The sequence below is a fragment of the Oryctolagus cuniculus genome, chromosome 2, assembly GCF_051225735.1.
Source record: "Oryctolagus cuniculus isolate XC-2025 breed Fujian yellow rabbit chromosome 2, ASM5122573v1, whole genome shotgun sequence".
NCBI lineage: Eukaryota > Metazoa > Chordata > Mammalia > Lagomorpha > Leporidae > Oryctolagus > Oryctolagus cuniculus.
The window spans coordinates 9988845-10013018 of NC_142868.1; the positions used below are offsets into that span (position 1 = coordinate 9988845).

The window sequence follows — 24174 nt, forward strand, 5'->3', positions numbered from 1 at the left end:
GAGGACTGCCTGCATCTGGGCCCTTTGTGAGCATGTGCAGGAGCCAAACACGACCCCCTTGCTCCAGAAGCTGCTTGCCGCGGATCTTCTCTCTGTAAAATATGATTTGCACACAGACAACCCGGGTTCTGTGCAGTCCAGGCAGCTCCCTGGCTTCCAGCATTGGCCCGAATCTGATCTTTTGCATTTTAGGGGCTGAGAAAGAATCAGCTCCTTACAGAGCTGTGAACAAGCTCCCGGCCCGAATCCCTTTGCTGTTTCTCCCAATTTGTTCTGTAGACCCCATAATTCCATTATCTGGCTGTAATTTGACTCTGTGTCTCTCCAACATTCTTTCCTTTATTCTTCCCCCTTTCTTTTTAATCGATTGATTCATCTGTAATTGGATTTCCTCTGGCTCTTACCAGCTATTAAAAGTAGCTCTGTGTGTGTGTGTGTGTGTATCTGTGAGTGAGTGCTTTTTCTAAGGAGGCCACGCTTTCCGATGCTTTGTGATCTTCAGTCTCGTTCTGGGTTTCTATGTATGAATTCAATTCCCTGATTCCTTGAGAGGCAGCAGGGAGTAGCAGAGTGCAAGCTTTGGAAGCAGACAAAACTGTACCATGTTTTGTTTTGTTTGTTCTGTTTAAAGCTGGCATTATTGAGCTCATACTATGTGCCAGGCATTCTTCCAAGCACTTTACAAGCATTAATAATCCTCACCACATCTGTTAAGGCAGCTACTACTGTTATTCCATTTCACAGAAGGAAGTGTGGACAAAGGGGGGTTTAAGTAACTTGCCCAAGGCCACACAGAGCTGCAGCAGAGGTCTTGATGGTGATAAGGTTTTCCTAAATTCTCCCATTTCGTATCTTTGTAACCTGGGACACGCCTTATTTTTTCATCTTCTGTTGCCACACCTACAAAATGACTGAAGAGTTGGATTCCTTCCCAGGGCATCACGTAAAATGTACTGAGGGCACAGTGCCTGGTTTGCAGTCTGGGTTATATCCATGGTTGTCCTCAGTGCTGGGACAACACAGGGGCGTCCAGTGACTGCTGTGGATTAGACCAAAGACTCAATAAGGAAACGCTGGTAGCACGGAGTGCAGACATAGAACCCTGTGTGCTGATGCTAACTAAGACACGTTAGGCTTTGCTTTGGCCTGAGACAGAAGGAAGCCACGCAGAGCATTCCAGATAATCACTGTGAAGTGTGTGTTGCTGACAAGCAGTGTGACTCGGGACAAGTCACGGCTGCTCTCCAGCCCTGTGTCCTCCTGGGTGCAACAATCACAAGGTGGAACTAGCTGCCCAGAGTCCTCTTCTGCAGCTACCTCAGGGCACAGGCGTGGAGCCATCTCTTCAAAGCTGGACTCCCTCTGCCATGGCAATCAGTAACTGTTAAGTCCTTAGCTTCATTTTGCAAAAATGCATAGTAACTCTTTTTAAAAAATATTTATTTATTTATTTATTAATTTATTTTAAGGACAAAATTGCAGAGAAAGAGGGAAAGGCAGAGAGATCACCTATTCGCTGGTTCTCTCCCCTAAATGGCCACAACAGCCAAGAACCTGGACACTTTCTGTGTCTCTCATGTTGGTGGCAGGGGCCCAAGCACTTGGGCCATCTTCCATGGCTTTCCCAGATGCCTTAGCAGGGAGCTAGAGCAGAAGCAGAACAGCCAGGGCTAGAAGCAACACGCACATGGGATCGTGGCATCAGAGGCAGTGGCTTATCCTTTTGTGCCACAATGCTGGCTCCCAAAGTCGATACTTTTATCCCCACTGTAAAGACTGGGAAACTGAACCACAGAGTGGTCAAGTCACTTGCCCAAGGGCAGAACAAAGACTCAAAGCAAGCTCTCTCCATAAGGCACAGGCCTCCCCAGAGATGTCTGGGTTCAGGAGCTCAGCTGAAGACTGAGATGGGCCAGGCGAGACCGCAGGAGGCAAATCAAGCACTGAGAAGAGGGGTCAATTGCTAAGGAAGAACGGACGTGCCAACGGACACCCAGAGCAGCACTCTGCTTGCCCACCATTTGCATTGTGCAATATTCTGACCTCCTTTTCTTAAACAATTCAGCAGATGATTGTGAGAGGCTGTTGAATGAAATAATGCATATGAAACACTTAGCATAGCCCCTGGGCCTCAGAGTCTCATAACCTCCATTTCATGTGAAGCCTGGTAATAATAACCATTGTCATTGGAATGGATGTTTAATACAGTCTATGTGTATAAAGATATAAAGGATTTTTAATACAGTTCCCAGATTCCTTTTGTATAATATTAAGATTATTGTTTTTTGAAATTAAACTTTCAAAATCAATCCTGGAAACTATGAAGAGAATTGATTCCACTCCATACCCCTCTGTTGGCCTCTCTTCCTGCAAGGTCCTTGGGCTGTGCAGAAGAACCCAAAGTGCAAAGAGTGGACTCAGGAATTAACCTCTACTATGAAACCACAGAGTAATATGATTTCATAATTTCCAATGTCTGGCAAACTCCTCAAGGCAGTATTTGCAAAAGCAGTTTTGCAATGACCACATTCATTATCAGTTAAATCTTTTTGAGTCCTTTCCTCAGAAAATGCCCCCAAAGAATGTAATTCAGCAGATTTAAAGATTTGTTTTAATTCTGAATTTTCCCATAACCACATCATCTAAAACTGTAAAACTTATCAACTTAAGGTAGTGTGTGTGTGTGCATGTTAATGCTGATACAACTCAAAAGTATGATCTAATTGGATCAAAATTTCACAGACTGATCACTACAGCATTGTTTTTTTTGTTTTGTTTTGTTTTTTAAAGATTTATTTATTTATTTGAAAGTCAGTTACACAGAGAGAGGGGAGTCAGAGAGAGAGAGAGCTTGTCCATCCGATGGTTCACTCCCTGGCTGCAATGGCTGGAGCTGCGCTGATCCGAAGCCAGGAGCCAGCAGCTTCTTCCGGGTCTCCCACGTGGGTGCAGGGGCCCAAGGACTTGGGCCATCTTCCACTGCTTTCCCAGGCCACAGCAGAGAGCTGGATCAGAAATGGACCAGCCAGGTCTCAAACCAGCACCTAGATGGGATGCCAGCGCTCCAGGCCAGGGCGTTAACCTGCTGCGCCACAGTGCCAGCCCCTACACATTGTTTGTCATCATAGATGACACATGGTTGTAAGCAACTTTCCCATCTAACTGTGAGAAGCTGGATCAATAACCCAGGGCATCTCAGAGTACTCTGGTTCCTTCCTTCCTGCCTTCCTGCCTGCCTGCCTTCCTGCCTTCCTACCTTCCTTCCTTCCTCCCTTCCTTCCTATTTGACAGATAGAGCTAGACAGTGAGAGAAAGAGAGACAGAGAGAAAGGTCTTCCTTCCGTTTTTTTGTTCACTCCCCAAATGGCCACTACGGCTGGCGCTATGCCCATCTGAAGCCAGGAGCCAGGTGCTTCTTCCCAGTCTCCCACATGGGTGCAGGGGCCCAAGCACCTGGGCCATCCTCCACTGCCCTCCCAGGCCACAGCAAAAAGCTGGACTGGAAGAGGAGCAACCAGGGACTAGAACCTGGTGCCCATATGGGATTCTGGTGCCGCAGGCAGAGGATTAACCCAGTGAGCCAAGGTTACTTTCAACTATGGGTTCTAAGCAAGTTACCGATCCACCTATGAGGAGCTGGACAAATAACTTGGGGCACTTCACAGTTCAGGTACTATCAGTTAGGGGTTGTAGGCAACTTTTCCATCCAACTGTGAGGAGCTGAATCAGTAACTCATGGTATCTCACAGTAACCCTGTTACTATTAACTATGGGATGCAAGCAAGTTACCTATCCACCTGGGAGGAGTTGAATCAATAACCCAGTGCATCTCAAGGTACTCTAGTTACTATTAACCAGGGGTTGTAAGCAACTTCCTATCCAGCTGTGAGGAGATGGGCTGATAATTAATGACATCTCATAGTACTCTAATTATTATTAGCTTGGGGCTGAAGGGAGACAGAAATAGAGAGTGACTTCAAATGGCAATGAGATTGCTTTTGGGAGAAATGTCCAGAATTCAGTACTGGTCAGGGTAGTCCAACATCAAGAAGATGCTAAAAACCACTGAGCATACATTTTACAATGTGAATTTTAGGGCATGCTAATTATTTAAATTAAAAAGATAATAGTACAAAAAGATTGGTAGAACTCTTCATGCCTTAACAGTTAGTAAAGAAGGTAGAAAATACAAAACTGCATATTAAATGGAGGGAGAAATTATTCTCCAAGAAGTCAATATGACTCATATTGATGAAGAAATATCTGTGTCTAAATGGATCTACTCCAAATTAACTGGCTAGTTTTTCTGGATCATAGTTAGTTGGTTTTTGCTTTTGTATCTCTAGGGGACAATTAAAGGAACTTCATGGAAAATGTGTATTGTAAAAAAAAACTATGCATAGATTTTGAAACTTTAACAGCAAAATATACCTATATTTTAGTTCTATTTTCTATGAATCTTGAATTTTCCTCCTGTGTGTGTGTGTGTGCGCACGCGTGTGTGTGTGTGCTTATGGGTACACACATATTTATTAATTAAGTAAGAAAAGAAAGGAAAAAATGGTTGCAGGTGAGGAGAGGACATACGATGGACAGCAGAGTTTCACTATAGACCTTCAGCTAAGGCAAAGTGACCCTGCTTCAACAATGCTTCCAGTGAGCGCCACAACACTGTGCTGCGTTCCTCGACAGCCAGCCATGGACGGCGGGCGACGTCACAGACACATCTTCTTCACCTTGACTGCCCTGCCCCATCTCTCTCACTTTGATTCAGAAAATACAGAACTGTTCTCCTCCTGGTATAAGTTACAAACACTTCCAGCTTCATTTATCAACCTCTTTTTTGACAAACATAACCGAGTTTCCCCTATTCACAGAGTCCTTCTTACATTTGTACTGGGAGATTTCTCCTTGTCCTTGCTATTGTCATTAATTGGTTCCGTTGTATGCGCATCACGTACAAAGTCATAGCCATCAAGAAGGAAAGGGATATTTCCAGAGGACCTACTGCACGTCATGTATGTTTCTGGCAATATTGCTGGAGATACATGACCCCAACAGCCTCAGGGTGAGTGTTGGGATCCAGTGTGGGAGACACAGAGGCTGGTGAGCCAGCCTGAGCTGCTGACATGGGATGTCAGTGTGTCTGACTCCTAACAGTCAACTTCTAACCCTCTCATAGCCCTCCTCCACACTTGCTCCCACAAAACCTTTAGAGCCGACTGCTTAGCCAAACTGAACCATAGATTTCTGGAAACGCTTCTGTGAAACAAAACTGATCAGCTGCCTAACAACTCACTCACTGAATTGCCAGTGCCCGGCTCTGACCTCTTTGTGAATGAAGCCTCGGGACACACACAGAAAACACAATGTTAGGAGAGGAGGGAAGGGAGGGAGGGAGGAAGCAAGCCTTTCTCCCCTGCTGGTTCTCCACCCATCCAGGGCTTTCCCCTAACCCCAGCAGCCCTCCCCCTGGCCCTGCAGTTGGTCCCATTATCGTTTCCAGCCCAGCTAATTATAGTCACTGATTACCTAACAGCAGCCCTACTGTCACCTGCTTTGGCCTCACAGATTATGCCATCTGGGCCACGTGGCCTGGATCCGAGAACCACAGAGGTCAGAGAGGCGCAAATGAGGCACTGAATGGGAAGAAATGTGTTTACAGCCTGACAGCTGACGGGGCCATTACGGGGGGCTTTGGCTGTGTGCTCCCAGCTGGAACCCCTCGCCACCCACTGCCATCAGCTAATGCGATGTGGCTGCCTGTCTCTCTGTTCCAAATGCGGCCAGGCTATGGGACTGCACTCTCTACTGAAAAGGGAAAGGAGGAGGACTCAGGAGACACCTGGGGGCTCCCAGGGGTTTCGGGTCCGAGTGAGGCAGCTGCAGAATGTGCCTGCAGAGAAAAGTGCTCCATGGGCTGGCAGTCCGAGAAAGCACAGGATTCAGATACGTTTTCTGTTGCCTGTGCTTTTCGTACATTATTTTAAAAAATGTGTGACGCACACCCTGTGAAATTAAACTCTAGATGGTGAATCCCATTTTTATCAAGAGCGTTCAAGTCCTTAACAGCAGTGCATCTGTCTTGAAGTCTAAGTCCCTGTGTATGACCTGAAAATCCTATTAAATTGCCCATTCCAAATCTGTCAAAGAAGTGGGGGCAAGGGAGGTAGAAGGTGGATGCTGTATTTCCTGGAGGAGGCTGGTGCCACTGCGTCATGGACCATGTTTTGAGTCCCCAGGAATTAGTCAGTTATCGAATGGAATTAAATTACTGAATCAACAGAACATACATCAGTATTTCTCAAACTACGTACTGCAGGACACTGGCCTCCAAGAAAGCTGCCACTGCCCCACTGGATTCTTTGTCGAGTACGTTTGGGAGGCAGGCATGTGGGGGTCCCACTGCGAATCCACAGAGCGCACCGTTCGCGTCCTGGAGCCGAGAGGGCCTGCAGTGATTGTTCCACTTTAGATGCCATCAGTCTGCATTCTATTAAACACTTGGTGCTCTGTGCCCTAAATTTTTGTTGCAACTCTTGCTGAAGACTTTATACTGTCCTGATTGCTTAACTTGCCCATTAATTTCTGGATTGGAAAATGCCTTCTCAGCCGCTTGGGGTATTCACATGGCACACACACACACGCACACGCACACACACACACACACACACTTACATTTCACACATGCATGTGGAAGAAAGCCTCTGAGACAGTGCGGCAATGCCCACGGGAGGTGCTGTCACAACATGCAGGCCTTTGGGCAGTTAGTTTCTTCTGACAGCCTCTGGGTAAAGATGAGTGAGTGCAGCTTCTTCTGCTTCTCCTACTCCCAGCGTGAGGAAGAAACAGAAGTGGATGAGACAGAAGCCAGGCAGAGGCTCCCAGGAGGTGGGCTCCTGAGAACTGGGTGTGTACCAGCCGTAGATCCGGAAGCCTGATGGCAAAGGTTGGTGGTCCATGGAGAACGGAGCTTCCAGAATGATTTACTTAAAACTTTACTAAAAAAAAAAAAAAAAGAAACAGCAGGTTTCCTAAGCTTCTTTCTAAAAGTGTTTTCACATGGCCTAGTGAAAGGCACATCATCAAATATTAAGTAAAAAATAAAACAGATGACAGCATGAAAGGCACAGCATAATCACAGCTTGTGTGTGTGTGTGTGTGTGTGTGTCTGTGTGTAGCAAATGTGTGTGTCCACGCCAATAACCACACACCTGGGATTTAAGGGAATGTCGTGTAACCATTACCAGTGTTAGCTTTGGAGTCAGGCAACATGAGGTTCAAAAGGCAGCTCATCCAAGTTTCTTGACCTTTGCTCTTTGCCTTCTCTGAGATGAGACTGAGAAATTCCTACTCACAGGCTTATGTGGGAGTTAAACGAGATAATTTCTGGCAGCCACATAACACATGGCCTGGCTCAGAGGGAGCAGTCACTATATGAGAGCTAAGATTTCAATTAATACAGAAAAAGGCTAGAAGGAAACACACACACACACACATTAACTGTAGGTCATCTGAGTGGTAAGCTGAAACAGTTTTTGTTTTATTCTTTGGATATTTCCTTGTTATACAAATTATTCAAAGAACAAAAATACCATTGTTAAAATAAATAGAACAAATTTTATGAAATAAAATGTTAATTCTATTTGTCTCTGGTTGGTAAAATATGGATCATTTTTATTTTCTCTTTTATGCTTTTTCAATATTTCTCAAACTGTCCGCAATTCATTCATTTAAACAATTTTTGAATATGAAATCCATGCCCATCCATTTTGGACACTATGGAGAAATACCAAGAATTCATGAAAAGAGTATAAAAGTCATTTACAGTCTCCTGATTTCTTTGTGTTTGTTTTTACTTTTTAAAATTTTTTTAGATTTATTTATTTATTTGAAAGCCAGAATTACAGAGAGAGGGAGAGACAGGCAAGACACAGAAAGAAAGAGATCTTCCAACCTCTATTTCACTCTCCAAATGACTGGAAACGGCAGGGGCTGAGCCAGGCCAATGCCAGACAGGGACCCAAGAATTCGGGCCATCTCTGCTGCTTTCCCAGGAGCATTAGCAAGGAGCTGGATTGGGGCTGGAACAGCTGAAACACGAACCCATGTGGTTGCAGGGGCATACGGCATGCTGGCACTGCAGGCAGCGGTGTAACCCACTGCAGCACAACACTGTCCCGTTTTTGTCTTTTAAAAGTTTATAAAGTGCAGATTTATTTCTAAATGAATGGTACCCTGGAATTGTGCAGTACACAACATGGGCAGTCATATTCAATCATCCTGAGATAGTCCCTACCTGCTCACTTCTCATCCAACTTCCAGGCTGAAGTCACTGACGGATCTGATATGAATTCTTCATTACATATCATATGCATATACATGCATGTTCACACATGCTCATATCGTTATGGAAAATGTCCACATAAGAAATTTGAGAAGTCTCTTAACAGTAGTGAGTATAGAGATAATCAGTCCCTAGAGATAGGCCTGGGCAGGAGGGCACCGTCTCCTTGTCTTCCATGTGAGGGTGCCCTGGCACCTGGTCCACTCCAAGCACCAGGTCCTTACGCACAGAGGAAGATGAAGAAGCCTGAAGCTCTCTGTTCTGAAGCTTCCAGTCTATCAAAGAAATGCGCACATGACGAATATTTGTGGCAAATACAAGGGGCTTCAAAAGTTCATGGAAAAATGGATTTCAAAGATAAGTTTCTTTGGGTGCAAGAGAAATCCACAACCCATGAGTAGTTTTTCACGATACGCATTTTCCATGAACTTTTTGATGTCCTTTCACAAGAGAATGGAAGTTGGAAACGGTAGTCAGGAGGAAATTGGAACACTCCTGCTACAGGGGCTCAGGGGCACTTCCTGGAGAAGAACTCATTAGACATACCCAAAGGTGATCGATCAACTCTGGGGGCCGGCGCTGTGGTGCAGCAGGTTAATGCCCTGGCCTGAAGCTCTGGCATCCCATATGGGTGCCAATTCTAGTCCCGGCTGTTGCACTTCTGATCCAGCTCTCTGCTATGGCCTGGGAAAGCAATATAAGATGGCCCAAGTTCTTGGGCCCCTGCAACCACATGGGAGACCCAGAAGAAGCTCCTGGCTCCTGGCTTCAGATCGGTGCAGCTCTGGCCATTGTGGCCAATTGGGGAGTGAACCATTGAATGGAAGACCTCTCTCTCTCTCTGCCTCTCCTCTCTCTGACTTTCAAATAAATAAATAATTTTTAAAAAGGTGATCAACTCTGATTCTTACAAACCTACCCAACCTAAAGTCCCCCACACCCCTCATCATGTCCATTTACTTCTCTGGTGTCCACACTTTTACTCCTGGCCAAAACCTACTCATTCTTCAAAATGTAACCTGAGGCCGGCACCGCTGCTCAATAGGCTAATCCTCTGCCTGCGGCACCGGCACACCGGGTTCTAGTCCCGGTCGGGGCGCCGGATTCTGTCTCGGTTGCCCCTCTTCCAGGCCAGCTCTCTGCTGTGGCCAGGGAGTGCAGTGGAGGATGGCCCAAGTCTTTGGGCCCTGCACCTACATGGGAGACCCCGAGAAGCACCTGGCTCCTGGGTTCGGATCAGCGCGATGCGCCGGCCGCAGCATGCCGGCCGCGGCGGCCATTGGAGGGTGAACCAACGGAGAAGGAAGACCTTTCTCTCTGTCTCTCTCTCTCACTGTCCACTCTGCCTGTCAACAAAAAATGTAACCAGAAGTCACTCTTACAAGCCTTCCAACACTACCCTTCCTTGGAAGCAGTACTCGTTCTTTCTGTACAAGACTTTATCCTATCTCAGATGACTCAGTTACGTGCTCCTCTGCCCAGAGGATGGAAGTTCCATATTCTGTCCTATTCATCTTTGTGTGATGGGGTAGGGGACAATAGAACACCAGACTGATACACAGCACCCAATAATTGTTGCCTGAAAAAAATCAGTGCTAGGGTAGAACTGCACTGGACACGTAAAACAGATGGCCACTGCTGACACCAGGGGTTCTGTGTGCCAACTGGAAAGTGCCTCCTCAGAGCTGACCACTCAGGTGCTCACCTGTGCAAATAATGCCTGATGCTTGTTGGAAGAAGTCTCCATCCATCTCGGCTATTCCATCAGGTGGAGCAGAGGCTGGAGTCTAGTCCCATTCATTTGTCTGAAGGTCTTGTGCTGTACATGTGGTCCCCACTGTCCATGGTGTCTGTGATGCAGGTTGATAACAGGACATATACCCCACATATAAGGAGCTTAAAGACTGCTCAGTTCAACCATCCAGTAAACACACGTGATGACAGAGTACCTAAAGAATGCAGAGTAGCGCAAAGCCAAATATCACATAAGAAGGAAGCCAGTCTGACTGTATGAAGGAGATTCCTGGAGGCGGAGAAGCGAATAGAGGGAGGCTGTCAAATGGATTCCAAAACACAGACGGACATAATGAACAAGTTCAAGTGTTCTACAGCACAGTAGGGTGACTGTAATTCATAATAACATATCATATATGGTATGAATAAATACAGGATAGGCACGTGAAGCCTCCAAACATAAAATAATGACAAGAACAGGAAAACATTAATTACCTTGATTTGATCAGTACAGACTGCATACACTTCTTGGAATATCACCCTGTACCCCTAAACATATATAATTATTGTGTTAAAAATTTTTAAAGATGTCTAAGGAAATAGTAATGCTAACCTGATTTCATCATCACACAGTGATATATCAAATTATCACATTGTACCCCATAAGTATGTACAATTAAAATAATTTTAGAAAATTTTAATGCAGAGTAAGTGAATAAAAGAATGAATGTTTCAAACAAACAAACAAAAAAAAACAATGAATTTGACCAGTCTGAGTTTGACTGGATTGAGGTAAGTGCTCCTCCGTGTTTGCTTTGTGCTCTAGGGGCCAGTCTGATTAAATCCTCATGTGGAGGACTATAATTCAGTTCCTTCCTGGCTGAGGGTTATGGAGGCCTCTGGCTTGTTTGGAGCAGGTGGAATTTCCTGCCGCACAGGACCCCAAGGGCACTGGAGCCGCAGTCAGCCCTGGATGGGCTCTTCCAGTGCCTTCGTGTGACCTCTCGCACCTCCACGTCAGACAGGATGCTCACCAGCAAGCCCTTCCTCTCCCCTTGCTTTGAAACGCAGGTTTTAACACACGGACACGCACAGTTTAATACAGGCAGAAGTAGCGACTAATGGCAGCCTCCTTGGGTGTCTTGTCCATCAGGTGGCGATGAACAAGATCTGACCCCAGCGCGGCCCTCAGCATTTCGCACGTAGCAGGCACTCCCCAGGTCCTGGACAAGTATTTCTGAGCTAGATTTCCTATTTGATTGAGTGGACAAGATGAGCCAATCACCTGGCATGACACATGTGGCAATCACCCTGGCAGCTTCAGCCAGTTGCTCAAGGCTATCTCACCAGGGGTCAAGGGCCAGGCCTGGGACCTGGGGCTCGTGGCCTTACCCAAGGTCCCTTTAAGGTCCACACACCGGCCAATGGCCACCTGGAGGGAGGGCGTTGTCCCCAAAATAGCTCTGATGTCCTCAGGCATCAATAACAGTAGGATTAGCAGTGTCCTTAAGCAGCAAATCATAGACCAAGGTGGCTTTGAATGCTGTGGGAGCAGCCCTATGCTTTGTAATTGCATAGTCCCTGCTTTGGTGTTGTGTCAGGGCTGTTACAAAACTATCCCTACTGGGTGCTGCAGATCCACTCCCTCCCACTGTTCAACTCACGCTTATATTTTCTTTTCCTTTTCCCCCAAACAATACTGAATTCAAACCACCTCCCTGCCAGAAGTTCATCAGTATCCCTCAGACCATCTCTAAGCAGCAGTCCCAGCTCCTCAGCCTGGCCCAGGAGAGCCCTGGGAACCGGCCTCACCCCCACATTCTTGTCCCTCTCCATGTGGGTGGAACCCCCCTTTCCAGGGGGCCTCTGCATTGACAAAAATGATCATGCCTGCTCGGGGCCCCCCTGCTGATACAACTGCCCCCTCCCCAGCCTACTCCGCTGACGCGCCCCTGGCCACAACAGCTTTTCCTTCCCTCAGATAGACAGAGACCTCCTATCTACTGGGTCACTCACCAAATGCGTGCAACAGCTGGGGCCAGGCCAAGCCAAATCCAAGAGCCTGGAACTTAATCCAAGTCTCCCACATGGGTGGCAGGGATCCAACTAGCTCAGTCATCACCTGTTGCCTGTCAGGGAAAACACTGGGAGGAAGTTGGCGTGAGGAGTGGAGCCAGGACCCGAGCTCTGGCGATCCAGTGTAGGATGTGGTTGTGAGTGCCGGATGGGATTCTTGCTTGCACGGCACCCTTGAACTTCCACTGGAGGAGTCATTTAGTGGCTCTTACACCATACTCCAGTGTTTGTCTTCATTCCGGAAGACTCACGTCTGCTCAGCTAGAGCCAAGGTCTTTTAAAATGGTTGTTTATTTGAAAGGCAGAGAGAAAGACTGATAGACTGGCATATGAACCACTAGGCAAATGCCTGCTCCCCACCAAGTCCTTTCAGTGAAGAAACTACTGTCTTCTTCAATGTCATGTGATCGTTTGTAATCCTTTAACTGCCTTTTACTCCCTGGCCTGAAGCAAGCATCCTTTCCTGTCTAAGCCTCAGTTTTCTCATCTATAAAATGGGTATGATAATAACTATGACATAGGGAGTTGTGTGAGATTCATAAATGATGGCGAGAGAGTAGTTCTAAAGTACCTGGCATGGCAAATGCTGAATCATATCAGTTACTATGTGCAGGTGGGCAGGTAGGCTGCATTCAGGAAATCATAGTGGTTTCCTGGTGGCTGGAACTTGGAGCATTTTGTGAGGACAAAATGGACAAAGATGAGGTTGGAACTCAGCCTGGTCCAGGTGATGCAAGGCTCACTACTCTGTGCCACAGCAGTCATCAGAAGGCACTAAGCAGGAGGAGCACTGAGCTGGCTCATGTCTCAGAGGCCCCCTGGCTGCTATGGAAGCTCGCCTTAGAGCTGGGGCCAAGGGAAGTCAGAGCAAGGAGCTAGGAGGCAGCTGCTGTCAGCCTGGTGAGGGCTGGCACGTGTCGGGCATGGTGATTCACTCCACACTGCATCTAGAAATAGCAGTGGGCCAAGGTGATTGAGACCCAGTTCCTGTCCTCAGGGAGATTTTGGTCCATTGAGGGAAGACAGAAAATAAAACGAAGAAAGTGGGCCGGAGCTGTGGGGTAGCGGGTAAATCCGCCACCTGCAGTGCACACATCCCATATGGGGGCTGGTTCAAGACTCGACTGCTCCACTTCTCATCCAGCTCTCTGCTATGGCCTGGGAAAGCAGTAGAAGATGGCCCAAGTTCTTGGGCCCCTGCACCCATGTGGGAGACCCAGAAGAAGCTCCTGGCTCCTGGCTTCAGATTGGCACAGCTCCAGCCTTGCAGCCAATTGGGGAGTGAACCAGCAGATAGAAGATTCTCTCTCTCTCCCTCCTCTCTCTCTCTCTCTCTCTCTCTCTCTCTCTCTCTCTTTCTCTGCCTCTCCTTCTCTGTGTAACTCTGACTTTCAAATAAATAAATAAATCTTTTAAAAAAAGTTCATGAAAAAATTTTAGTAGGAAATTTTGTAGGAAATTTTAGTAGGAAAAAAATTTTAGTAGGACATTTAGTATGAAATGAGCTGAAATTTAATACTTTTCCATTACATTTCAGAAACTGCCAGCAAGAAGCTCGAGAGGAAAAATTACTTGTAAGAGAAGGAACTGGATGTGTTTGCCTTCCATAGATTCACCAGATGCCCTTTCATAGTTAGCTGTGTCACCAAAAATTATTAGGTTCCCACAATTAGAGATGAACTTCAGGTTTACGTTTGGACAAATCGTCTCTCGCTGAGTCCTCTGCTGCGTGATTGAGTGTAGGAGCGGTGATAAAATGAAACCTAGCCGGAAAGCCTCGGACAGGATGGTGCTGATACGCTGTGTGGGTGAGAAGCGTACAACGGGCTCCAGCCCTGAGAGGCTGCGCCAGCGGTGGCCACTGTGCTAATGAAAGCCCACTCTTTTATGGAACTTCACAAAGTACTTTCCCATGCACCGTCTTGTTTGATCTCATCCCCACCCTAAGAATGGACAAGGCAGGTGTGCTCATTGTCCTCATTTTACAGCTGTGGAAACTGAAGCTGTGACTCAAATGACTCACCAAGGTCACACACCAAGGGCAGGAAGGGGCCACAATTCAGGCCAGCACTTCCGACCCTCAAGCCTGTGGTCTGGCCACCGCACCACCCCCTGGCCTCTTAAAAGCCTTTGACTGGTGACAGCTCACAATGGGGGCTCTGGCTGTGCAGGCAGTCTCCATGTGGCTGGAACACTAAAGAGTATAGATGATGACACAGCAGTGATCTGACCTACTGTCTCTAGAAAGTGCCGTGGTGAGGCTACTGGTGAGACCCAGCAGGGCCGCTGACTGCAGCTGGGGCTGTAAGCAGGCAGCACCTCACTTGCCCCACTGGGCAGGGGGGCCCCAGAAAGGAAGCCCTGGTAGTGGACGCCGAGCAGCTGCTGGAGGCCTTGATGGAGAAATGTGCTCCTTGAAATAAGCACAAGATAACACTGAGGACATGTGTGTGGTTAGCGTAAACAGAGGCAAAACAAGAAGCAGAGCCCAGCTGAAAGCAGGTGACGTGAGGGCAGTGCGAGGCACCCAAACCTGTCCTATTGCCACACTGACAGAGACATCCAAGGGTCCATTACGCAGGCTAACTGGACAAAGACGTCCAAGGGTCCAAGGAGGCTGACTGGACAAAGACGTCCAAGGGTCCAAGGAGGCTAACTGGACAAAGACGTTCAAGGGTCCATTACAGAGGCTAACTGGACAAAGACGTCCAAGAGTCCATTATGGAGGCTAACTGGACAAAGACTTCCAAGGGTCCATTACGGAGGCTAACTGGACAAAGACATCCAAGGGTCCATTACGGAGGTTAACTGGACAAAGACGTCCAAGTGTCCAAGGAGGCTGACTGGACAAAGACGTCCAAGGGTCCATTACGGAGGCTAACTGGACAAAGACGTCCAAGGGTCCATTTCGGAGGTTAACTGGACAAAGACGTCCAAGGGTCCATTACGGAGGCTAACTGGACAAAGACGTCCAAGGGTCCATTACAGAGGTTAACTGGACAAAGACGTCCAAGTGTCCAAGGAGGCTGACTGGACAAAGAGGTCCAAGTGTCCAAGGAGGCTGACTGGACAAAGGCGTCCAAGGGTCCATTACGGAGGTTAACTGGACAAAGACGTCCAAGGGTCCATTACGGAGGCTAACTGGACAAAGACGTCCAAGGGTCCATTACTGGAAAAGGAATCCGACCCCACTAACAGCGGATCTTTTGGAGATTTCCTCGACCAGCCTTGGGATAAAATGTGAATTTCCTGGGAGGATTCAAAGTACCTCTTGTGATTTTTCCCTCACTTTCCCCCTCAGCCTCACCTCTCATCATATTCAAACTCCACATATTTGGCAGTCCCACCTTATTGGTGAGGGATACATTCCAAAATCCCCAGGGGACACCTGAAACCACAGATAGTACTCACATCTAGATGCACAAGTTTTTTTTCCTGTACATATATACATACTTTTGGTAAAGTTTAATTTATAAATTAGGCCTAGTAAGAGATGCACAATAATAATATAGAATAATTATAATAATGATAAAATTTTTAAATATCGATTTATTTATTTGAAAGGCAGAATTACAGAGAGAAAGGAAGAGATACAGAGAGAGAGAGACCTTCCATCTGCTGGTTCACTCTCCAAATGGCTGCAATGGCCAGGGCTGAGCCAGGCCGGAACCAGGACCCCAGAGCTTCTTCCGGGTCTCCCACGTGGGTGCAGGGGCCCAAGCACTTGGGCCGTCCTCTGCTGCTTTCCCAGGCACATTAGCAGGGAGATGGATCAGAAGTGGAGCAGTTGGGTCTCGAAATATCACCATATGGTATGCTGGCATCACAGACAGTGGCTTTATCCATTATGCCACTATGCCAGCCCCAAAGATATATTTTAATAAATGTGAAATTGCTGTGCAAAATGGCACACGTTTAAAACCTGTGCATTGTTTTTGGAATTTTCTATTAAATATTTTCAGTCCAGAGTTGCTGGGTGATTGAAATCACAGATGAGGAGAAACTACTGTATACCCACAGGCAGCCAGCCTATCACTCCAGCCACCAGAAACATGACTGCTTCACTTCCTTTGCCTCCAACCACTGTCTTTTTTCTAGGACTGGGCCCGGGCTATTCTTTGTCCTTGCTTCATTTCCTCCCCCAGTTGTTTACCTCCCACTCACCCGTCCAGTATCAGCCTACAGGTCACTTCCTGCAGGAGGTGCCTCCCTCCATCACCTCCGCCCTTACTGGCCTGGGTCAGCCTGCTCTGCTCTCCCGTCTGGGTCTGCACTTACTCAAACCTCACGATAATTGCTTGGTTCTTATTCCATCCTTGCCACCTGGCAATTACTTGGAAGAAGCAGGGACTGCTTGCTACTCACTATGGTAACCTCAAGCCGAGCGCTACAGAATGTGTTGAGTGATGGAACAGATTAATTCTGTAATTAATTTAGCTGGTGGCAAAATCTAGTAAGCAGAAACTATTTCTCCTTTATAGGTGGTAAGTTCAGTTGGGCTCAGCTCCATGAAGATCTGGCTGGACAACCCTTCTGTGTCATGTGACATGAAAGCCTGAATAGACTATTAGAGCCAGGATTCTGCTACAGAAATGAGCAAGAGTCCTATTTGCGGAATTCTGTCTTAAGGAGGCTTATTTCCGTCTGGGTGTGATCCAAGCTACCGAGGGCTTTAAATAATTGGGAAAGGCATTATCTTTGGAAACTAAAATCCAACCCCTGCACCTCAGTTCTTGCCAAATATCTCCCACAACCCACATTAAGTGGATTACTCTGTCCTTAATCACATGCTAAATGCCTGCGTCTGTAGCTGGCATCCACTGACTGCAAGGCAGCTGCACCCACCACGAAACCTCCTGCTAGTACAGCAGGAGCCACGGCGGAGAACTCCAAGCAGTGGAGGACAACACCAGTGAAGATCTTCATTTATTCATTTACTCATTCAACATTAGTTAAAGGCCAGTTGTATTTTAGGTACTGAAAAGAGAGAAATAAGACACAGTTCTTCCCCCTTGCCTGCCCTTCCTCCAAACTCTCTAGGAAACAGCTGTACTTAGAGAACAAAAAATCCCTTGTAATTGTTTCGCCTCTACTTCTCCAACTTTAGTGTGTATTGTAAATTGCCAGGGAATCACCTTAAAATAAGGCTCCCACTTAATAAGTCTAGGGCATGGCCTGAGAGTCGGCCTATCTGATGGGCTCCCAGGTGACAATAACACCGCTGGTCTGCAGGCCTCACTTGGAGAAGAAATCATCACAACACAATAGAGTAGACAACGGTTACCTCCTCATTACCTCATTTGATTCTCACATATAAAAACATGGGTCCAGGGGAAATCCGCTATTTTCCTAGTGGCATTGCAAGGGATAGGTCATGAATTCCCTCATTTATACTCAAGACCTCATACTCTGAGTTGCCCCAGTCTTTGGCTGCTGATCACAGCTGCAACCCTCTGGACACACATCTGACATCCACTGGTGGCCTCCCAAACCCATGTTGGCCCCCTCTGGAAGGGCTTATCAGCCCTGGGTCTCAGCCAGGTCTCTGAGCGCCTGTCATCTCCTCCACATGTGCACTGTGTACCTGAATGAGTTACCCACAGACAAGTCATTGTCGAGGGGAATGGGAAAGCACCGCACTAGGTGAGCACCTACTACGTGCAGGACACTGCACAGGGACCTTTCCCTGTGTTATTGCGGTCAAGACAGCATAGCATGGGTTACGATCTTCACTCCTGCAGGCATTCATTCATTCAAATTTAATGAACCTGTCTTCTAGGCCACTGAAAGAGATACACATAGATACAACCCTTCCCTGCCCAGGATGCCCGGACAGAGTGAGTGACACACCAAGTCAGCCAGCCAGGAAGCACTGCAGCAGGGAGCGGAAACCACCACATCCCCAGCCCACACCCATAGTTTCCTCCAATCCCAGCGAACCCTTCACACCAGCAATCCTTATTATCTGTAAAACCTATTACTGTGTTGGGGCTGGCGCCATGGCGCAGTGGGTTAATGCCCTGGCCTGAAGCACCAGCATCCCATGTGGGCTCCAGTTCTAGTCCCGGCTGCTGCGCTTCTGATCCAGCTCTCTGCTATGGCCTGGGAAGGCAGTACAGGATGGTCCAAGCCCTTGGGCCCCTGCACCCACGTGGAAGACCCGGAAGAAGCTCCTGGCTCCTGGCTTCAGATGGGTACAGCTCTGGCCGTTGCGGCCAGTTGGGGAGCGAACCATCGGATGGAGGATCTCTCTCTCTCTCTGTCTCTCCTCTCTTTCTCTATGTAACTATGACTTTCAAGTAAATAAATAAATAAATAAAAACCTATTACTATGAGTAATGCAGACAATGTGGTTCAGTAGGTCCGTGAGAAGCCCAGTCATTGTCATTTTGACCATCATGCTACCAGATTCTGATTCAAGCAAACTTCAGATCATAGTTTGGAGACAATGGCCTCAGACCAACTGTACAAGTCAGACAGAAGCACTACCCACCTGGAAACCTGCGTGGTGCAGAGAGAGCAGACATCCTCCCACTTCGCAGATACTGAGGTGGTTAGAAAGAAGAGTGCAATTATTGCATCCAGCCAAATTTGAAAGCAATCTAACGAGCATTACATTTGAGGCCAGGAATGCAGCCCTGCTAGAACGATGCAGGGTTGGCAAGGTGTGTGTGGGTGGGGCAGCTCCACAGCCCCACCCCGCACTCACATCACATCATGTTATTAAGGCCCTGCTCCTCTCTGCTGTTGCCCTGCCGTGTGATTATCACTTTATGGTTCTCAGCCCCACAGTCCGGAGGGTTGGGCCCCAGCTAGGCAGATGCCCTCAGCAAACTCACCCTGGGTTCCTGGGTCCTTCAGGTAATCAGCTGCAGCCACCAAGTTGGATGCAGAACAGGAATACATGAAGCCAGGATGACAGATGAGTTGGGCCCAGATGAGCTGGGGACAACTGAAATGGTAAAAGGAGCACTGGGCTTAGAGATATCAGCCAAGGTTCCACATGCAACTGTTGATGGCGGGAGCCTCAGCACGTCATGCCCCTTTCCCAGACTGTGGTGTCCCCTTGAGTGAGACTGTCAGCTCTTACCTCCTGAGAGTACTTCATTTTCCTACATGGAAGAAGCATTTGCATGGCCTGAAATTGGAAGCCTGATTCTTTCCCGGCTCTTTTCTCATTGCACCCCTTCACTCCTGCCCACAGAAGGCATCCAGTCTCTCCCACAGTGATCTCAAGGTGGGATAGGACTAGCTCATAGAGTCAAGACTGCACTCTGGAAGGGAAAGGATATGGGTGTATTCCAACAACAGCTCTTCTTTCTAGGACCTGTCATGCGCTTGTGTCGGCACCACCACCTTCCAGGCTGTGGGTCTTTCTGCCTCAATGATTAAATCTCAGAGAGGGAGAATCCCACTAGCCCGGGTAGGAGTCAGTGCCTACCCCTGGCTCAATCCAGCACAGCCAGGAGGACAGGGTCGCTAAATGGAAACATGGCTAGTTAGACTGCACTGCATGGGCGAGGCAGCCCCGGGCAGGAGGCTGCCAAACTGAGACTGAACACAGTGAAAATTCCTGGAAGACCTGTGCCTTTCCTGTCCTTCTAACCCAGGTTAGCACTGATGCTTAATCTCTCCTAGATCATGGGGGCAATACTGGGAGTTCTGCACCCCCAGAATGCAAAGCTCATAGCTGTGTCCAGGGCTCAGAACTGCACCGAGTACTCCAAAGTTTATCATCCATAATGCACATCCAGCAGCTCTTCCTAAGAGTGTGATGTTCACTCTGTCCCCAGCAGTCAGCTCTCACTCAGAGCTTATGGATCTTGGACTCGGTTAGGACAGCAGCCATGACCATCCCAGTACATTAGCCAGCCCATTGCCATCTTCTAGGAACCCCATGTGCAAATCTTTCTGAAGTGTTCATTATACTAGAGAGAGAGAGAGAGAGAGAGAGAGAAAGTAAGTTTTGGCTTCTATGAAGCCCATCCAGGAAAGAAATGGGAAAATGGATAAGGGCAGAATTAAACAGCACCCAAGTGCTCCCAGCAGCCAAACACAGAAGAAAGTGGTCAGACTTCAAGGACGGAGAGAGATCTGGAAAGCATTCTCACCTACTTCATTGTGTCTTAGATAAAACAGTAGAGATTAGCCAGAAGAAAAAAATGAAAGAATTCCAGGCAGGAGGAACAGCAGCTGGAAAGACTCAGAGGCATTCCGTAACACAGCAGGATAGTGGAGCTCATCTGTGTGAGGAAGGCCTGGATTCCAGTGAGGAAGACACTGGAGGGTTGGACAGGGACTGAGAGCCCTGCAGAAATTGCATGCAAGGGGTTGGGAGTGGGAGACAAGGAAGCCAGTGGGGAGGTGATTACAGTCATTCAAAGGAGAGAAGCTAAAGATATGTTTCAAGGTACAATTTAAGCTAAGACCTAGAAGACAAGAAAGAGCCAGCCATAGGAAAAGCAGAGATAAGAACGGTCTAGGCAGAGAAACAAACAAAATGCCAAGTGCCCCGGGAGGGAGGACAGGTGGAGGAGCAGAAGGTGTTGGGGTGGCTGCAGAATGCAAGGACAGGAAGGCCTGTGGGTGGACAGGTCGGGTGTGTCCTGGCAGCCAGGAAGGAATCTGGATTTTCTTCATGGTGAAGGCTTTTAAGCATTTTAATCAGCAACACACATGATCTTATTCACATTCACTCTTTAAAGTCCTCTTCCTTATTGTGAGGGCAGTGGATTTAAGGGCAACAGAGTGCAGTTGGGGAAGCAGGTAAGAAAGAGTTCATTGATGTGTTTCAGGCAAGGGTGATGATGGCCTGGCACCAGCATGGTGGCCAACGGGTGCAGCCATTTGAGCAGGCTGGGTTGTAGTTTTGGAGGTAGATTGACAGGAGTAGCCGAAGACTTAGGTAAGGGGCGTTAAGAGAAGGAGAGAAAGCCTGTTGCATAGGCAAGTGCAACTGGATAGACAGCAATGCCATTCATCGGGCTGGAAAGACTGCGAAGGAAGTCTTTTTGTGGAGGTGGAAAATGCAATATAGAAATCGAAAGCTCTGTCAAATGTGTTACGCTTGAGATGCATTTCAGATCTCTAAGTGGGGAGACATCAGGTAGCAGATGAGTACATGGGTAAGCAAACACCTGAAGTTGGGAGTCATTAACCTATAGCATTTGAAGACTTGGGACAACAGATGATCACCTAGACCGTGAGACAGAAAAGAAAAAGAGATGCAGGACCAACCTTTGAGACCCTCGATAAATTAAAGCAGAGAAGATGAGGAGAAAATTAGCGGGAATGACCTGTGAAATGCAAGTAAAGAGAGAATGCATTTCAGGGAAGCCTATGGCAGCAGCTTGGTGTCGGAGTTGTCGGGGAGGAACATATTTTAAGAAAGAAAAAGTGGACAATTGAATCAAATATTGCATACAGGGCAGGTTAAATGAATAGTGAGAGATAACCAGCAGTTTTATGTCTTAGCCCCTAGGATCATAACTGACACTTAGCAGATGGCCAACAAATTTAAACTGAATCAAGTAACTGAGAAGTCTAGCCCAGGAATGGCAAATATAGAACATTTTTGGTTTCTAGATTATCATGTCCCATCCTCGTGATTGCTTCATTTTTATTTATTTATTTTATTGGAAAGGCAGAGAGGTGGAGAGAGATCTCCCATCTGCTAGTTCCACTTCGAGTTGGGCCGGCCGGAAGCCAGGAGCCAGGAGCTTCCTCCAGGTCTCCCACATGAGTGGCAGGGGCTCGAGACTTGGGCTATCTTTTGCTGATTTCCTAGGCACATTAGTTGGCTAAAAAATGAAGCAGCCAAGACTTGAACTGGCACCTATAGGGGATGCCGGCGCTGCAGGTGGCAGCTTTACCCACTATGTCACAGCGCAAGCCCCCTGATTGCTGCATTTTATGTTTGTTTGTTTTAGAATTTTATTTGAAAGGAAGAGAGACAGAGACAGACTGAGAGCTCTCAGCCACTGTTTGACTCTCCAAATGCCTGCAAGGGCTGAGGCAGGGCTGGGCCAAAGCAGGGAACCAGGAACTTAATCTGATTTCTCATGAAGGCAGCAGGGACCCAACTGCTTGTTGCCTCCCAGGGTGCACATTAGCAGGATTTTGGAATCAGAACGGAGCTAGGACCTAAACCCCAGTACTATCACAGCAGATGTGAGTGCCTAACCAGAAGCCTTGCTGCTAAATCCAACTTGCCTCTGTTTGCTTTTTAATCCTGACTGCCTCAGAATCCCTCAGCTCTGCACTCCGGGCAGGCACTATTGAGTAACTGCAATTGTGATATGGATGTCAACCGATCTGCCACTCCTGGTATAGACTAAGCAGTCAGGGCAGACTTTGTCTCAGAAATGTTCAAAAACAGAGGCTCACTGGAGCAACTACCAAAGGAAGCACAAACCATCTGCTGAGGGTCCTGCAGAGAGAATTTCTGCTTAGTGTGCTTTGAGCCTAGTGACTGCTAGGGTCCCTCAGAGAGTCCATGGTTAAGATGGTGGTTCTACAAAGTACAAAGAGAAAAATCCAACCCAATCTATGGATAAAGCAGGCAAACTAAATCTTTCCTAAAGCTTCCTCCTAGGCATTTCTTTCCCCTCTTATCTTTATTGGCTTCCTGAAATGCCTTAGTTGCAAAGGCATGATTCTGTTCTGAATCTCCGTCTATGAACACAATTACCATTTCTGCTTCTTCCACAAGGTAGAAATGAATCACAAGATGCAAAACATTAACTTACCCACCCAGCCACAGGCAGACTGTCTTCATCTCTAAATGATGCACTCCCCCACATAAAATCAAAGCCGGCGTTTTTATTCTTCGGTCCACAGTATTTAGCATTACAGAGAGACATCTGCTGCAGACAAATCTTGGGGCTCTGGAGTCATAATGCTTCGAAATTTATTCCATTTTACCACCTGGAGGGTCATGAGTCCATTTGTGGACTCTTCCACCTCATGCTGCTTTGCAAGCTAATGAACACTCGCACATTGTAACAGTCCTGTTATGATCTCTGCATCCATATTGTAGTGGGAAGATTAGAAAAACCAACCTTTGGGAATGTCTCGAAAGCCTGGATCTCCCCTCACCTTCGTTCATGGCCTCAACAAATTTGCACTGTGTGCCAGACTCTATGGTATTTTCTAGAATAGAATCTGGAGGGGCAGAGAGAAATAAGATTTGGCTTCTTTGTCCACCTCAGCCTCACCAATGGATTTCGGAAGTTCCACGTATTCCTCTAAAGTGATATGCGAAATTCTGTGTGTCTGTGTGTCTGTGCATCTTCAGAGGGAGGTTTGTAACTTTCGTTTCTGAATCCAAATTGTTAGACATCGGTGGACTGCAATCAGTTTCACTCTCTCCCTTTCCTTTATGCCTAGTCACATGAGTACCAGTCACCAAAGATTGGTTGCCTGTCTTTTTCCCTTTTTTTCTGGCTCTGTCATCTCTCCACTTCCATATGGTGGTCCAAGATGCCCTCATATCATTAATTCACTGTCAGAGCCTACTACCTGTCTCCCCGTGGCACTCTTGCCCTCCTCCAACCTACACGCCGCACATCTCTAATACGATCATTTCAAACACTTGCTGAAAACCTCCCACTGCTCTGAGCATAAATGACAAGCCACAAACCCTCACACAAGCATTCAAAACCATAACAGTGCTTCCACCATTCTCTGCTTTGTGAGTTCCAGCCTCATCCAATTTGTTTCCCATCTTCAAATACTCCTTTCTCTCTCCTGCCACTGGGTCCATGCATATTCTATAACCTCTGCCTTGGAGTCTTCTCTCTCCCATCACCAAATTACCTTGTAACCATAACTTTTACTACCTTCTTCCCCTGACTTCTCTGACAGTCAGATATCCTATTGTTAAATCTCATAGCTCTGTGAACTTCTTCATCCTCTTTGTTGAGGTTAAAATTATGCAGATTTTGTGTGATCCATGGATTGATACTTACCCTTCAGCAAGGATGACTACTCACTGGATGCTCAGGGCTTAGTGGAAT

At 47.2% G+C, this 24174-nt stretch overlaps 1 long non-coding RNA gene across 1 annotated transcript in view; it reads right to left on the minus strand.

Annotated features, from left to right (window-relative positions):
- Nucleotides 1–2761: 2761 nt before the first annotated feature.
- Nucleotides 2762–24174, minus strand: part of LOC103352270 (uncharacterized) — a 142758-nt gene continuing 121345 nt past the window's right edge. The window contains exons 4-5 of the long non-coding RNA XR_011386189.2: nt 10053–10370; nt 2762–7001 (exon numbers count right to left, since the gene is read on the minus strand). This is a non-coding gene — a long non-coding RNA (uncharacterized LOC103352270). The remainder of the gene's footprint in view (nt 7002–10052; nt 10371–24174) is intronic.